We start from the raw sequence: 18,776 nt of genomic DNA on the forward strand, positions 1-18,776 counted from the left end.
AGATTGCATCTGAAAGGCTTTTTAAGACTTACATTTATGTCTTTCCCTTGTTTTATGAAAAAAATCAGTGGTTTGCATCCTTGTAATTCAGTCGTTTCGTTTTACTTTTTTAAATAAAAATAAAATATACCGACTACATTTTGTGTGTGTTTGTGTGCGAGCGTGCATGTACGTAAGTCCCCGTCTGTCAGTCCGTCTCTGTCAGTGACCATCTGTAACCAAGACCTGGGGAACTATTTATTGTGGAGGGTTATATCTCTCACTGTGAGATGGTGTACACTGCTCCCACTGTCTAATGAACCCATGAATGGCAATGAGGGTGGGGGAGGGGAGGGGGCGGCTGCTACAGTATTTGGGACAGTAAAAGATTACCGTATCTAAAGCAAATACATTCTGCCTGAAACACAACTTCTCCTTGTCCTCACCTGGCCCAATTTATTTCATTGCTCCATCCCGGGGAAAAAGTAGGACGCTCTCCATACCTCCTAATCCATTAGGCAATTAATTTGGGAACTTAAAACATGGCTGCAGATATTCTCGCGGAGCAGTCGTTGTAGTTACAGTCGACAGAGCACTCGGGGGCAGTTCCTGAAACTGGAGTAGATGATTAAGTGCACTTCTGCTCCTGAGAAGAGATTATGTCTTGTACCGGTGCCCAAGTCAGAGGATGGAGCATGGCTGTGTAACTAGGCTATGGTAGAGGTACATTGAGATAATGATGTACCTGTCCTCAACAATAACGCTAATCATATCTCACCTCTAGGGCATTGCTTTAAGGTCAGAACAAATTCACTACCATACATTAAGTCCGTGTATTGTTTTAATGAAGGTGCATGAATGCCTGCCGCTCTCGATTGCACTTGCACCTCAAATGTCCTCGGTGTGTGTGTGTGTGTGTGTGTGTGTGTGTGTGTGTGTGTGTGTGTGTGTGTGTGTGTGTGTGTGTGTGTGTGTGTGTGTGTGTGCCCGTGCGCGTGTTTGAGTGAATGTGCAAATGCTTCCAACTCCTAACTCTCTTCGCACACTTCTCACTTAACAGGAAAAATACACTCGGGTGAAATACTGTACACCTCTGAACACCAAACATTATGAGTTAAGGAGACTGTGACATACAGGACCGCAGGCCGTTTTTAATGAACGTGAAACCTGGCCCAGGTCTGGATTGAGCCGCGCCACACAACAGGCCGGCGGATGGCTCTCTTTCGTGCGCCGGTGCACCGTGCTGCACGCCAAAAATAGCTGATCTACAAGTTCCACAACTGATCTACAAGTTCTACAACGTTTCGCATTACCGACCATCAACGAAGTATATAAATCAGGCTTCACCAAAATGTATGGAGGCACTCAAACGAACATCTGCGTCGACGCCAGGCTCTGATGGGGATTTTTCACAAAGGGGGCCATAGAGATATATTTATGTTTCTCTTCCCATTACCAGAGCTTTAAATAATAAAGTAAAATAAATAACATCCATTAAACTGATCACATTGTGCTAACTCAAATTGTGTTTATTATGCTAATGGTACATGAAATTAAGAAAAAGACCTTGATGCCAGTGGATTTAATTAATGGGCTTTGGGAAAGGCACCGAGACATAATTCATTTCTGAGTAAGTAAGTCTCATTTGCAGTTCCATGGGTCCTCACGCTGCTGATTGCCTGAGTTATTCCTGCAGATGTGCTGCTCACAGCATGTCCCTCCATTAGAAATGAACACCTCATTATATAAACTACCTAATTAAACATAATACGGCTCTGCATTGACTCATTAATACAAGGGCTTATTTTTTTCTTAAGGAGAGAATGGGAAAGAGAGAGAGAGAACAAGGTAGAGTAGAGATCAGGAGAGAAAGGGGAGGGGAGATAGAGAGAGAGAGAGAGAGAGAGAAAGAGAGAGAGAGTATTCTGGCCACTGCAGACAAGGCCAGCCCAATCCCATGATACAAAACACTGCAAACGATGTCCTCACCCATTGTTTCCAAATTCTAACTCCATGTAACAAACACAATAAAACAACACTAAAAGCATTGGTCATATAGGAGAGACAGAACAACTGGAAAGTACCTTTTCTTTTGTGAAGCAGCACAAATAACAAGGAGAGCAGCAATCACACAATATTAACACACATAGTGCACAGCATGTATCTTGTCATTAAACATTTAATTTGTCATAAAAGCCCTAATTTGTAATTCGTTGCTACAATGCTATCCCACAGCAAAACAAATGTAGATCTACAAGGTTTCAACACATTGTGAGCTTGTAGATCTGATTTCTGATTTCTGCATTCCTACAATGACATGCCCAAAATAGGAACGACAGATTGAAAGTGGAATACAACGAAATACACTCATAGGGTTAAGTCGACACTCAGAATTTTACAGTGTAGTAGACCTAAACAATAGAAATCCAATCTCAATTACAAGTTATGTGAAATAAGTAGAGCAAGAGGACAAAGGGGGGGAGGGGGGGGTAGCAGAAAGAGGGATCAACGAGTAAAAATTGAGGCCACCCCCAAGACCTAAACCAAACAAACACCCACCGTGCATGCCTCAATAATTCAACACTAATTAAAAAGACACTAGGATATACAACAGCTTTTGAGTGTGGCACAGTAATCAATCCTTGACATGAATGCAGGCCTCTCTCCCTTTTACTACGAATGAGGTGTGTGCACACGCACGTGCGTGCACGTCTGTGTGTGCTGCTACAGCACACTTGTTATGGTCTTGTATCAATACTGTATGTGTTAGGGGTTTCCCCTACCATTCTCAAGCTGGGACAGTTTATTTGAACTCCTGCCAAGCTTTCGATGCTGTGATTTCTCCTGTTTGCCTCCATATTTAAGTAATTGTCATTCATTTTTAATTTGTCTTTTTCGCCAATACATCTGTACTGGTAAAATGACACGTCACTTATTATCTTTCATCACATAGTTTGTTACTGTATTTCTGTGTTCTTTTGCATGTTCAACTAAAGGAGTAATATACACATTTCTATGTTCTTTTGCATGTTCAACTAAAGGAGCAATATACAAGACTATGACAAGCTCTATGAGAACCTGAACAGCCACCACTGTGTTATGTTTTTCAACAGAAATGTGGATGTGTGGATTAAACAAGTGATGTCATGTGAACATGACAATCTATAAGTAATTTGTCCTTCTACACTGTAATTTAACTCTGTGAGTGTAGCAGAGCATGGCTACTTTGCACACTGGCAGATTTACAATGGATACATGAACACTGAGGAGTTTACTGTGTATGAGCACCAGTGGTGGAAAGTACTCAAATTCTCTTTTTGCATTAGTAAAAGTATTAATAATGCAATATAGAAATACTCTGTTACAAGTAAAAGTCCAGAATTCTAAATTGACTTGATTAAAAGTACAAAAATATTGGCATCAAAATGTACTTGAAGTACCAAAAGTAAAAGTACTAAAATGTTTGAAAATAGCAGATCTACAAGCTCACGTGTCGCAATGCGCAATGACTAAAGTGGTTAATGTATGTTTCTTAACTATGTCAGTGCCAATGAAATAAAAAAATATGTTCATACTGTGCCAGCAATTTTTTTAAAGTAAAAAAATAAAATAATAATAAGTTAAACAAGAAGTGAATGGAGCAGCAAATCTTCGGATCACGATATCTTGGGTTCTGAAAATTCTTTTAAATGTTTTTGTTGTTTTTTTAAACTCGGGATAACTCGTTCTTGGCACTGAGGGCATTCAGAAAAAACTCGGGATAACTCGTTTTTGGCAGCGAGAGGGTTAATATCATAATGTATATCCGAAAAGTAACTAGCAACTGAAGTTTTCAAATAATTGTGTAGTAAAAGTACAATATTTGCCTCTGAGATGTAGTGGAGTAGAAGTAAAAGTACAAATACCTCAAAATTGTACTTAAGTACAGTACTTAAATATACTTAGTTACTTTCCACCACTGATGAGCACCTAATGCAATCAATGAGTGTAACACTGCATCTATGCATTCAGAGATCAGCATCATATCTTCTCTGATCAAAATAAAATAAGAACAATATGAGTTAACTTTACACTGTAAGGGATATTGGGATTTGGTCTCATATTTGACAGTTTCTGCCCCACATTGTCAAGGAGAAAACTAAACCGTGAACTCACTTGTTCCTTTGCCTACTATAATTTGCAGAGCCTGGGAGATTAGTTGGCACGATGGTGGAAGCAAACAATACAAAATAGTGTAATGAATGAGAGGGAAGTGAACTTTAATAAATCCTGATGCTGAAAAGTTACACAATATAATACTTCTACGCTACTAAATTAATTAGTTAGGCTGAGTTCTGTTCTTGAGCTTGTATATTACAAATTGCACCCACTGGCATTAAAAGTAGTTTCGCTGCAAGACCATCAACTAGTCTGGTGCTACCAGCCTTGTCGGTTAAGGCAGGGGGTTCCAAACTTTTCAGCTCAAGACCCAACAGATACATTGTGTGTCTCCCCAGGATCCAAACATACAAAACTACATTATGAATGAACCACTTATGCCCTTTTTCAAAAATAGTTTAAAAAATCTAGATCTACAAGATTATCTCATCTCAAGCTCATCTGTGAGCTTATACATCTGCTATTTTCAATATTTCTTAAAAGTTTCCTAAATGTATTGAAGTTTTTTAATAATCTTTTTAGATAATAATTATCTAATAAAGGTGACATTTACTCACAACCCTATGTGTCTGTGACACATTTAGGGAAACCTTAAGGGACGTTCTTGTCCACCAACACCCACGCTATGTGCCGCCCCTAACAAGCTGCTACACCAATCAACGAGTGATGTTTAGTTTTAGGTTAGAGGTGGTTATGGTCAGGACCATGTTAGGATCTGCCAATCCTACCGGATTTAGTACCTTCATCTCAGCCTGAGAGTAAGAGTTGTCTCAGGGCAAAAAGGCCCCTGTGTATACTGCTTTTAAAGTCTGTGTTCTCACATGGTGGACTTGACTTTGGTTTCTTGTACTGGTGTGACAGAGGAAGTACAGCTTGTTGCCAGCAAGAGTCACTACAGTAACAAAGTTGCAAACATATTGCCTGAAAATATGTTGCATGTCTTGATAATAGATACAACGTTGGCTTAACGTTAATTACTAGTGTTCTACCAGAAAATGATAAACAGCTCTGGACAGTTCTGTTGTGAACAGTATCGCTTCGAGCTCACCAAAAAAGCATCTGCTAAGTGCGCACGCACTTTATTGCGCGTGTGGGTTTGTGCGTGACTGTTCTCACCAAACCTGGCCATAGCGGGGACGTCTCGTCAATGCATTTCACTGAAAATGCACGTGGACAAACGTTTCTGCCAAGAGCGGACATACATCTTCACAGAACGCGAGCCGAGAACGCGAGCCGAGCGTCCATGCACGGCAGGTGAGAACCACTGGCCGTGCATGGATGCTCGGCTCGCGTTCTGGCTGCATTCATTAACATGGAGCTGAAGAAAATTGTCCATGCACTCATGCATGTGTTCAGTATGTGTGTAGAACTAAGCTTATTGTAGATGTGAGTAAGTACTCAGCATGGTAACACAAAATGGTTTTATACCTATGAATGAAATTGTTTTGTTCTAGTGAATGTCTTGAGCACAAGACAGATATAGCAACAATCTTTGGAATTTATTTAGTTTGGGGCATCCCATGAAACCCTAAGGATACCTCTGGTATCATTTCACACTTGGCTCATGGTCACACATGTATTGACAAACTCGTAATTGAAACTAACCCGTTTGTTTTGGCACCCTCGCCTTCCAGGCCCAATGGAGTCTTCCAGTTCTCTGTCAAAACAAAGTACACAGACACTTATTCTCATTTACGAGGCGTAATCTATCACTGTCAAAACCGCGAATATGAGAAACATACAAAATATTTGTTTTACAGATTACATTAAAAGGAAATTCTGTTCATTTTTGATTATCACAGAAACAAATATTTCCGATGCATGCAAGCCAGACAAAAATTCCAATTTCTGTCTATGCTATGACAGCTTATACTGGACGGCGTGTCACACCATTTCCTCTGAAAAAAATATTCCACTCTTGCATTCACAGCCGCCACAGAATAAGCAACAGTAAACCTTATTTACTCTATTATGTAAAGCATCAAACATGTCTTGCTTCCAGCCTAGCATAAACATAGAATACAAACAAACAAAGATCTGCAACTATATTTCCTTTGCCCAAAAGGAAGTCTGGCTGGAGCCTAAAACCGGGGAATGTCTTTGTTGTTTTTCTTTATCTTTTGGTGAGAAACATTCATTGTTGACCGTTACATTAAACTACACCATGTAAATACATTGCTTTCACTATTCAAAATCATATGCTGTAGCTTTCATACTCTAAAAATGTATCTCGGACTTCAGGCGGCAGCCTGTGACGTCAGTCATCTATGATGACATATCTACAGTATGACGGGTGGCAGGTTTTCAGCCCAATCTGAGACCTATTGACTTCCTTTATAAAAATGTATGTTAAATATTTAGGATTTAACATATATGAAATGTGTGAAAAGTTGAGGTACTTCTGTGGCCTGCTGACAGTGTGCTTACATGGTTTGCTGCCAATTGGTCCAGTGGTTTGCCAGATTAGCCACGCACGCACGCACGCACGCAGGCTAGCCTCCTGCAGAGCCACGCCGTAAAAACAACTGTTGACCAAACAAGGACTATCCTATGCTAATCAATGAATCATCACTACATTCCTCTAGCAATGTAGTACAATGTAGCTGGATTGTTAACAAGTGGAACCCAGTGTGAAGATAATCCCCAGGAGTTATGTTTCAAACAATCTAATTTAAAGTAAAATTGGCTGCTCAAATTGAACCTTTTCAACTATGACAACAAAGGGTTATGTTGAAAATCATGGCAGTGTCCCTTTAAAGGGAAATGCCACCAAGTCTCTCTTGGTCAGTCCAGAGGCAGAGACATACTGTAGGCCTATTCCTACTGACCATGCTCCAGGATAGAGCCCTAACCCTACTGACCATACTCTAGGATAGAGCCTAACCCTATTGACCATGCTCCATGCTCCAGCATAGAGCCCTAACCCTACTGACCATGACCCTCTGACCATGCTCCAGGATAGAGCCTAACCCTACTGACCATGCTCCAGCATAGAGCCCTAACCCTACTGACCATGCTCCAGCATAGAGCCCTAACCCTACTGACCATGACCCTCTGACCATGCTCCAGGATAGAGCCCTAACCCTACTGACCATGCTCCAGCATAGAGCCCTAACCCTACTGACCATGCTCCAGCATAGAGCCCTAACCCTACTGACCCTGCTCCAGCTTCCAGCTGCCACTATTTATGTACACAGATCACTATAGTCATCCACATAAGGAGACTTAATCAGTTAAGCCTCAATCTGTCCAAATTATTTGAATGTTGCTTTGCAGTGGAATTTCCCTTGAACACAGCAAAATGGGAACTATTTGTTGCTGTGCAGTGATATATTTCCAGACATATTTAAAGCCACACATGCATTCAATAACTTCAAAAGTCATCACATTTTAACGACAGTTTATAACGTCCGAGCAAAAGGCTTTCGCTTGTGCATAGTGGAATATGTGATAGATGTTTTATGACCATGCCACATAATTGTGGATGGCATTCTTTTTTTGTTCAGTTTTATTGAATCTGATTACTCTCCATGTAAAGGCAGACTGTTCCCAGGCAGGCCTCTGGTCATTGCATGCCAGCCTTTTTAGTGTAACACAAGACCTTAGCGAAACTCTTGAAAGCTGACAGTGCTTGACATGAGCTGTGTTAATTACTGTAATGGCACGCATTCTCATTAAGTCATTGTTTATGTATCCCGGGGCCTTATGGAGCAGAGCGCGAGTGGTGCTCTGGTCCGCTCGTTCAACACCGCCTCGCTGGTCTGTGTGGTTACGGCCTCGTTAGTGTAGACAGCTGTTCCTCCCAGCCATGGCCGCGGCCAACATGACGAGTACGGCGGCGCCGGACATGCCGGTGAATGCCCCCACCACGGGAGCAACTGTCAGAAATGCAAGCATGCCACGAGGCAGGGAAATGTCAATGAGTAATCAGAGAGAAAGTAGTCCTCGGGTTATTCCCCCCCCCAACCCCTTATGAAGCAAGCCACTCCCCTCACAGTGAGTCTGTCTCGCAGCCCTGTCGTATGCCTTTTCATAGGCCTGGACTCTGTATGAGCCAATTCTTTAATCTGCAGTGTGTGTGTCACTGATAGAGCCCAAGTTTATAAAACGTTACTGGTTGTGGGAGTAAAGATGTGGGCATATGATAAACGCTCTCTCAGGAGTCCTGCAGAACCTGTGGAAAAGGAGTGTCGTACAGTTTAGACCTCTTATTCCCCTGTGGTGCAGCAAAATGGCAAGGGCAGCGGATATGCTGCAAAGTGCACAAAGGAGCACTGAATTCCCATGCAGGTCTTCAAATGCCACTACGTTGCAATATTTTCCAATATTTTATCTTCACCATACAAACTACTGCATAGTATATATTTCGTTAGACAAGATGTTCTGTAAAATGACACTAAGGATTTTGTACATTTCTCCAAAACTATGCAATCGAAAAGGATATGAGCATAGCCACACCTTTTAACTATGAAATGCATGCTCAATGAGACTCTGTAAATTGATTAACACCGTCTCAGAAGCTGGCCCTAGTCAAATTGCATCACTTATCATGTCAGAGGAGGCAAGGCAATGACGGCTACAAGAACAGTGGATGGAACTGTCTAACAAGGGTACATTCATTTCCCTCTGAACCAGTCGACTACAAAAGCTTTAATTTCACTATCATCCCTAGGATCTAACACCAATCTGTATTCTTTATTCAGCCCCGACTGTGTTGCTGCCAGACAAAGCCTTTGAAAAACAAATTCCCAGGAATTAAAGAAAAGAGATTAAAATATCATTAGGCACAGCCCAACTTAAGTCAATTTGGAGCAAACTTGAATTCAATTCCAGTTGGTTAAAATGAACGCACCCCGCCTTCCTCCAGTCACAGTTTTGAGAACAAGGGGGTCTAACTTCAAAATCATTAAATTGAGGTGAGTTTGTTTGGCCTTGGCACGGCAGCCTGCTTTGATTCTGGCTCAGAGCGGAGAGACGAGCAGCTGCACGAGGGATCAAATTGAAACAAAGCCCCCGAAAATTGAAGGAAACATGAGCATAATAATATTTAATAATTAAATTCTCACCGACAATGGCACGCGAATGAAGTAATCTGCAAAAGTGTGCAACATCATTTGCATAATTGACACAGTCCCCCTTCCCCCCTCCTGTAAATGAATGATGAAGACAATAAAAGATGTTGCTAAAATTGGGAACAATAACAGCAAAATTTCATCAAGGCCCCCATGCTCTGATTAATCTGTGCTTGCAAATCAGTGCAGGGGGAAGAGCGAAGGAAAATGAGAGGTAGAGAGAGAGAGAGAGAGAGCGGGAGAGAGAGAGAGAGAGAGAGTGAGAGCAGGAGAGAAGAGAGGGGTGTGGGGGTGATTAACAACACTAGGGATTGCTGCCGCGGACAGCATGCCCTGTTTCGCTCAGTTCTCGGGGCACCGCGCAAGCACCCCTTCCACGCAGCTGGTGCTGCAGGCACTATCTAGTGGGATCATCCCCTTGAACACTGCTGGATGAGTGCAATAAAACCTCCACATGCATTTCTATTGTCGCTAACCCCTACAGCGGTGCTTCCATGCCTGAGCGCTCATGAGCCATGGGTTTTGGATCCTCAACCACAAAAAGAGATTAAGTCAAGTTTGCAAAAGACGTTGGGACAAAAGTCAGGCCTGAGAAGAGAGGAGTCAAATGTTTGTTGATTTAACTGAATTCTAACTAAATTGTACTCTTCTTCTAAAACAATTAAGCTATGCTCCAAACTTCAATGACCTTTCCCAGTTAACCACTTACCTAACCTTATTTCAAAAACAGCAAAGTTATCAGATCTACAAGCTCACAACGTGTTGCGATGCAATGCATTGTGAACATGTAGATCTGATATTTCTTTACATTTTAGAAATCTTTTGACATTTCACACCTCTAATGACGTGCCCAAAATAGGGACAGCTGGTTGAAAGTGTTTATAAGTGATTAGTAACAGAGTACATGCTGAGCACATGACAAAGTCATGTCACGCATGTCAACATTTCTCATTAAAGGATTCTCTCCTAACACGCCTTCCATTTCTTTGATCATTTAGATATTAACTGCCTCCATCTTTTACGGTTTACAAACTACAAAACCCTGGTGTCACTTAAATTTACACACTACATATCATGACCCCAATTACATTTGTATTTAATAGTCAATTATCTTGATTAAATTCATATTCTAAATCTGGTTCAACTTTGGTTATGGGGACAGGGAAGAAGTTATGGCTTAGTGAATTAAATGGCAACGCTGGCAAAATGACGCACAAACCATCACGAGAGAGAGAGTGAGAGTGTGTGTGTGAGAGAGAGGCTGGTTATGTCATGATCCATTATGCTATAAACAACACAGGCCAGCTGAGATTACACATCACATACAATCCAAAGAGCCAACATTATTCATGCATTTATGAAGGAAATGGGAGCTAGAACACAGCCATAGAATGCTTCTTCTTTGAAGTCGTTTTCCAGGAAAAAGGCATGAAAGTATACAGAGCCTGCTGGCCATTGCAAGTGACGTTAATGCCATCAAATGTTCAGTTGTGATCGCCAGTGATTGTGCAAGGTCCTCCAGAGGATTCGCAGTATTAGTCCTACTGAGTGCACGAGTGAATAAAGTGAATTATGTTTTCAGTGTGGTATCCCCCCCACTCACCGACAACCTCAAATATCACCCCTGACACCGTAATGTGTTGTTTTTGCTCCTTTGTACTGTTGTGCGCCAAAGATAGCAGATCTACAAGCTCACAACGTGACACGGATTCGACGCGGTGCGATCTTGTAGATCGGCGTTTTTTTGGCGAGTGACACTGCTGTGTGCCGTAGTATAAACCGGGTTTATTCCTGCAAGCAGCCCACACTGATGGCTCTCTCGCAGGTTCCATGCAATTAGTGGCCTTAACACACCCAGAGACATCCATTTGATTTTAACCTCCTCTGTCCAATTAACAAAATGTAGGTTGGAAAATAAATGGCAGACGCCGAGGCAAATTAATTATGTGTCCACCAAGCTGTTAGCCTGTATGCACAGTGCAGGGCTGGCATTGAGAGCCAGGCTCACACGGCCATATGGCCGGTGTGAGAACGGACAGCGTTTGGGGGTGCAGCGGTACACCCTCACAATTATCCCAGATATTTATTTCCCAGTCCTATTTACAGCTAGGCTATATTCCAGCATAACTAGTTTTTTTTATGAGGCTTTAAGCAAGGTGGTAGAATTAAGGTGATAAATGTTCTGCTGATCTAATAGGTAATTCATTATGATCAAGCTGTAAGGCTAATTTCTACTATATAATAAATTGTACTGTGACTTAGCTTAATACAAATAACTGTTTTAGAATGCTTCTGTAAACAATAGCTAACATTTATCTATTTCGGGGACCGCACAAGCAAAGCCTCCCCCCTCACTATAATGAAGTATCCACCTCCCCCTAGTGAGGTCTCTATTATCGATCATTTCCCCCAGTTTTCTTCCTCGAAAAGTTGTCAGTACATTATTTAAATGCAAACAGTTGCAGTTTGGCGCCCAATACGCCATTTTCAGGGCAGTGAGCCAAACCAGAGAAGACTTTATTCAAATAGTCCAAGAAGTTTCCTCTCTACACCAAAGCACCTCTCAAGGCTCAATAGTGAAGGAGTTAGGTTAGGAGTATGCTGCCACAAGGCAATATGTGTCACTGTACGGTGGTGTGTGCAACATAGCCACCTACAGGTCACACAGAGTAATACAGTGACATGTGGCCTAGCTTTAAAGGCAATAACAACCTAATTCTTCCCTCATAACAGGATCATGACATTGGAACGATTAACACAATCACCGTAATAAACATAAATTATGATGGTATTATGCAATTTATCAGACTGTCTAATCCAAAGGGATGTTGTGCTCTGAAAATGTCTAATTAAAGCAACCTACATAATAATCCCATCCAACTACTGACCCCCAGTTTTTGTGCGGCTTGCTACAGGCTTTTACACCACATTACGACCAAGTCATTTCATGCAGTTAGGGAGATTCATCTTCCGAACCATCAAATATTTACCCATTGCACTGTACATGCTGCTGGAGCTTAGCCATACGTAGATCACGCGTGGCTGTTCAAGTGCGCGAGGAAGAGAGAAAGCAGAGGTGATGGCATCCGCAGACAAGGAGACACAAGGCTTCTTGTCACCAAGATACCAGGCCATGTTCTCAGGATTATTAGCAGGTCGAGACAGTGTCCCTGTGAGTAAGACATCATGTATGTCACAGAGTGTTCCAAACTCGGTGCCTCTGCTCTAATAATGCATCTGCACAGGATACAGTAGCATATTTGATAAACATGACTCCCGCCATCTGCTCGAGAGATTTACACCAGGGTGACCCACCGTCCATGTTTTAATTCAGTAAAACGTGAAGGACAGCCAAAGAAACACTTTATCAGGTTATGGGCTGGTAGTAGCTTAGCGTTTGGAGGTAAAGTCATGCAGATTGAGGTATCAACGCAGCAAAGCGTCATAGCAGGTGTCAACATTCCACATTTATGAGTTTCAGTAGCAGGGGGGAAAAAGTACTAACGTACGTAAGTACGGAAATAGAACAGTGTCTGTCACAATCAGCAATTGTACTTGGTTATGCATCCAGTACACCTGGGTTCAAGTTTCCATGACATTATCAACCTGCATGTATATTGTATGTACGTACATTTATAGGTTCACAGTTCACGCAGTTGTATCGTGTGGATGTTTATCCGTACAGTGTGGCATTTTGGGTGGTGGGGGTGGCGACTAGTATACAGTACCTTCACACCCCTCCCCAACCCAGAAGTTAACATTGTCACAGCCATGTCATAGTTTAACCACATGAACCATAGCGTCTGTCCCTATTCTGGGCATGTCATTATAGGCAAAACATTTCAGAAGCGCTCTTGTAGATCTGCTATTTTCGCTATTCGTCATATGACGAAGTATATGGGGCTTAAGTATGTCCATCCCATTCAGGAATCATCTGCCCTTGTAATCTGGCTCAAATGGTTTTAGCCACTACTGCTTTGGTGTGTTTTTTTTAACCTACATTGAAGTGACATTGTCATGCTTATTCGGTAGAACTTACAGGCCTATTTAACAGGAGGTGTATCATTTGCAAGGCACAAACATTCACTAGCATAATATTGACTATTCAATGTAGCTAAAATAACTGATATCCAAGCTCACAATGCATCACATTACGATGCGTAGTGAGCTTGTAGATCTGCCATTTATGAAAGGTTTTGAAAATAATTCTTGAAAAATCAGTTTAATGTGGTTAAGTCTGTATTCAGAGCATCAATACATCTTTAACCCTGGTCTTTATTATTATGACACTCAATGTTTAGGTTAGGATATGGTCTTGATATGCAATTTCACTACTCTCTAAATATTCTGACAAGAAGAAACAATTATGATGCAGGAATTCAGTTGTAGCAGAGATGTGTACATTTTAGAATGTGCCCATTCCTAACCCAATAAAATAAGATTGATTGACCTTCTCTGAGCACGTATAAAAGGAAGGGCCATAATTGGCTATAATTGAATGCCAAACAGGGACATGAAATACAAGGCTTTAGAAGATGTACAGTGAGGTTTGTTGTGTCATGTACTCTGTCTCCCTCAAGTGGTCAAAATGAAGACCACAACGTTCTACCAAAGTCACCATATTCACTCAGCCACTTGTGATATGAGGAGTAAAGTCACAACAATGGTTCAATAATTGATACCACTGTCTCTTAATGTCTGGTCCGGGGCCCACCAGGGGTCCAAATGGACCATTACAAATCCTCAGTGTTAATTCAACTCTGAGACCCCGTAAGGGTCCATTTGGAAACCCTGTTGGTCCCCAGACCAGACGTTGAGAACCAGTGTATGTACCAGCATAGGTTAAAATACAAAATGTTCTGTACTGTAGCATACATCTCCCCTTTCAGAGGAATCCAGCTAAACTCATGTCTGTTAAAGAGTTGCACCATGCCCATCCTTCCATTAAAAAGCTCTGTACCTGCATGTAAATGGGCAATTTTCTACACATCCATAATATAACTGTCTTTGACTGGGCCTCTATGCATGTAAAGAAAGATAAAGACAAAATAGTGTGATAGAGAAAAGGGAGATAGAGAGCTAAATCTGCCACATTGTTGGTTTTGTGATAAGAAACAGCACCATCATTACGACGTCATTTCGTTCTGCTGTGCATCTCTGATGTAAAGTTATGAATGACAATAAAGGGTAACTTGAACCTGATCAGCGTCATTACTTACCAGGCAACTCTTGTTCAGACTGACTTGACCAAGAGGAGGTGCAATAGACCTATTAAAAAGAAGAAAACAGGTGTGCTTTAACCACTTACAGAACCACAAAAACATAAGACTATGAAATCCAACAAGTTTGACTTGTTACTTAGTTGCCTCCTACAGATGTCTTTTTTCAGAACACAGTTTGACGAGTGCTTTGGTAAATATTTACTTTAGGTCATTTATGCAACGAGAGGCTGAAAAGAGGATAAACTTCTTTCCGTAAGTTAGGCTAAATGCAGAAATATAAGATTACGAATATTTAGTTGAATTTGATCGTTAGGCGTTTCATTTCAGCTCAAATGTGAAAGCAGAAAAAGATGAAAAAGAAACAGAAAGAGAAGATTAAAGCTCTATTATGTATTTTAATGAAGATATATCACATACTTTGCCCTTTAAATAATAAGTTGACTGCAAATAAGAAACGCCACCCTTCCCCAATTCAATAGACTAAGTTGAAGAAGAGGAAGAAGTTACAAAACAACAACGCCAGAATAAAGTATAATATTTTCAACTGTCAAGAAAAAGAGTACGCTCTGCATTAAGTTAAAAAGCTCAAGAGAATCTTGAGAAATGTAGACAATGTCACTTGTAACTACTAGCGACCGGCCGCTGTTCTGCAAGGATGATTGATTAAATGTTTTCGTAATATTTGAAAAATTGGCTTAAACTTTACCATTTAATGTCAACATAGTTAATGTCTGATGCTGAAACCCTGATCCTCACATCCCTATCTTCCATACATAATTATGAGGATTATAAGGTCAGCTACTATAAGTGTTCAACTGGTTTGGAATGATGTTGCTACATGTACATGTATAATCTGGAGATTGGATTAGGCCAGCTGGTTGAAGAGGGTTACAGCTTTTGGAAAGAAGCGGATGTACCGGGTTAAAACAGACCTGCAGCGCCTCCCAGAGGAGAGTAGTAGGAAAATACTGTGGTGGGAGTGGTCAGTTACAATATTCCTTACACACTTAGTGGCCTGGGAGTTGTGTGACACCAGTGCACAACTGAGTATAAATCAACCTTTAGAGTGGGCAGCGTTTTGGCAGATAGTGATGGAGGGGGTGAGTATTGACCAATAGAATTGGACCAGGAAGGGTGATATAATGATGAGCTTCTGGCTTCCTTAGCTGTTGCAGGAAGTAGATGCTCTGTTTGGGGCGGCACCGTGGCGGTATCTCAGTCCGTATGGACTTGTTTTGGGAACCGGAGTCCAAAATATTATCCAACTCAACAAATACTCAAGAGAGGAAACAAAACTCAAAACTTCAAGTAAACATAAATCAACTTACTCAATAATGCATCAGGTATATGATAACACTTGATAAACACAACCTCCTCACACCTCGCCACAGACAAAAATGGATATGAGGCCTCTACCTTCACCTGTATTAAGGTTAGGTGTGCCCTATTAGCCTGGGACCAAACCCCACCCACCAGTAAGTGAAGATAGTTAACTGCTGAGTAACCTCAACTCCACCCACTCCCAACCAGACATGGGGGTTGTCCAGAGCCACAGGTCCGACCGCTATGCCCATATATGGTCATGACTCATGTGCATATGGGACCAACCGATTTCAAACTCGGCGAGCATAGCGGCAAGGACTCAATGGAGCGCCAGTGCCTGCCGTTGAGTAGTTCGGTTATCCAGTTGTCCAGAACCGCTGATCCAACCAATATGCCCATTCCAATATATGGGCATATACTGTACTGACATCAGGGATCTCCATATGGGCACAAAAGGGACCCAGACAGACGGGTACAACGGGTAAAGCCCCAGACACTATATGACTCGTCGGATTGGCGGTGTGACGTAGGTGTGACTAGAGGTTAACAAGAGGTTCGGGCCTCTACCGAACATATAATTGCAGTAGCCATATTTAGCCTATGAATTATTGATTTATGGGGAAAACATTTTATTTATGAGGTCACATTGACCTTGACCTTTGACGACCAAAATCTAATCAGTTAATTCTTGAGTCCAAGTGGACATTTGTCCCAAATTTTAAGACATTCCTTCAAGGCGTTCCAGAGATATCATGTTCACAATGGACAACCCAAAAACATAATGCCTTAGACCAGCGCTGTCTCTGGCGGAGGCACAAAATGATGATTGATGCATTATTGATATCATTCAATAACAATATAGCAATACGGTCAATATAGGACATATATTAATACTTGCAATACAACTAATATGTCATAGTGTCATGTTTGCAGTAAACTATTGATACTTCTATCAACGCCTGTGAGACTGATCTCCGGAGATTGGATCTGTTTTAATTTCCTGGCATCACTCATGAATATATAAACATATTTGGCAACATTTTACAATGAACAGTGCCATGTCTACTAGCCAATCTTAACATGTTCAGACTGTCCCTCTAGGATCCAAATGATTTCTCACGTGTTTGGACCCAACAATAGGATGGTTGGGCAGCCACTTTTCCAAAAATGGTGGAAAAGTGGAAACACTTGATGACATTTTGAACAGGTTATGGATTATATATATATGCCAATATATTATATATTTGGGATATACCCCCCGACCCTCCAAACACACACACACACACACACACAAAGAGCACAACTGTACCTCTCCATCATATACAGTACAAGTAGTGGAATAAAGCACCTATTCAAAGACAGCTTTGCTTCAAAAGCATGCGTCTTCCAGGCATCAGCATTTGTTGTGCACCAGTACCTTGGAAGTGAGACTAATGAGCTGTCAGAAGGTGCTGGAGAGCGTCTCAGGATATGCTGTAAAGTTGGCCCGTTCCTCCTCCTTGGCTGGAGCCCCAGTAAGAATATCTCCCACTCCATCTGTCACCAGAGTCAAGAACAAAACAAAGTAGCCAAACATTAAGAATTGTCCCGTTCACTTCTGTGTTATTTTTGATTCACCTACTCATGACAGTTCTCTTAAGCCTGATTTATGCTTGCTGGTGCACTGGTGTCACACACTGAAAATAGCAAATCTACAAATTCACGTTGCACTTCAATGTGGTGTGATTGATTGATTGAATTGATTGAATACTTTATTAAAGCTTCACTATGTAACTTTCCTCTTCTACCCCGGATTTGAACCCGGTGTCCTACGCAAGTGTAGTGACATTTGTACCACTGAGCTACTAGAGCCTGCCTGCTTGCTCGGGGGATAAATGTAATCTTGACCACCAGGTCAAAATTCGTCTCAGATCCTGGGTCTATGTGAGACATGACCTTTGACATGATCTAAATGTCTCAGTAGAAGAGCAGGGAGACAAAATACAACCACCCCAATTGTATAAGATATATTCTATTAACATACTCTACCATACAGATTGGACAAAATTACATTTTATTAATTTAAAAAAAGTTCAACATGTTTGTTAACAGTACAGTAGTACAGTCAAAAAGCTCTGTTAAAGGATAACACAAAAAGACCCGGTGGACTTGTTTCCATTGGGTTCCATGTGACCTTGTAGATTGGCTATTTTTGGCGTGCAACACCAATTCACAAATAGGAATATATCAAGCCATTCACTCCCCGTTTTTCCAACAAGATCTTATTGAACACCATATGCCAAGATGTCATTATACTGTTGTAGCTATGTACCTTCAGTATGTCTGAAATCAGTCTATTGTACTTAGTTACTAGACTGGCTCAGTATTTTTGCCAATTTCCCCACAAATTGAAATACAACTGACACATTACTCAAGATAGAATACTGGCAACAGTTCAGTTCTGTGCACTTAAAAAGTGCATGAAATGTATTTGATGATAGTCTGTGATGTGACTGATGTCATATGCCACCTTTTATCTTTATTTAGAAGGGAAACTTTTTTTTCCAAAAGAAAAATCAGCCATTGACATTTATTTAATTGGGTTACTCTGTTTCCAAACTCTACTTTGACACATTTTAGATGTGTTTGTGGTTCATGTGTTAAAAGTAAAAATAAGGCAATGAACGACATTAAATTTAATATTGAATATTTACCGTTTTCTTTAGGCCCACTTAAAATATCACATCTCAACGTGTCGTGCGATGGAGAATATAATTTACGCATTAGAGAAGGCCACTGTAAGTTGTGTGCAATATAACTGAACAACTAAAGTTTTGATCCACAGCCTTGTTAATGGAGCTGCACAGTTACAATGGTATACCTGAGAACAGTCATTCACTGGTAAAATTTGACAATTACATCTGACTTGCCAGGCTTCAGGCTTGTCTATACGCGTTACAAGTCCCGTCACACCTCCTAAAGCAAGAAAGCTGCACATCAGCGACTACGACGGTGCCTACTTACTGATACTAGTACCAATCAC

General features: G+C 41.2%; 1 long non-coding RNA gene across 1 annotated transcript; it reads right to left on the minus strand.

Annotated features, from left to right (window-relative positions):
* Positions 1–5,722: 5,722 nt before the first annotated feature.
* On the minus strand, positions 5,723–17,291 carry LOC311052566. Its single transcript, XR_014601523.1, has 3 exons — positions 17,172–17,291; positions 14,429–14,477; positions 5,723–5,794 (listed from the first exon to the last, which is right to left on the minus strand). It is a non-coding gene; the product is annotated as an uncharacterized lncRNA (long non-coding RNA).
* Between the last annotated feature and the right edge of the window lie 1,485 nt (positions 17,292–18,776).

Source organism: Gymnoscopelus microlampas (genome assembly GCF_963454915.1).
Source record: "Gymnoscopelus microlampas genome assembly, chromosome: 9".
Classification (NCBI taxonomy): Eukaryota; Metazoa; Chordata; class Actinopteri; order Myctophiformes; family Myctophidae; genus Gymnoscopelus; species Gymnoscopelus microlampas.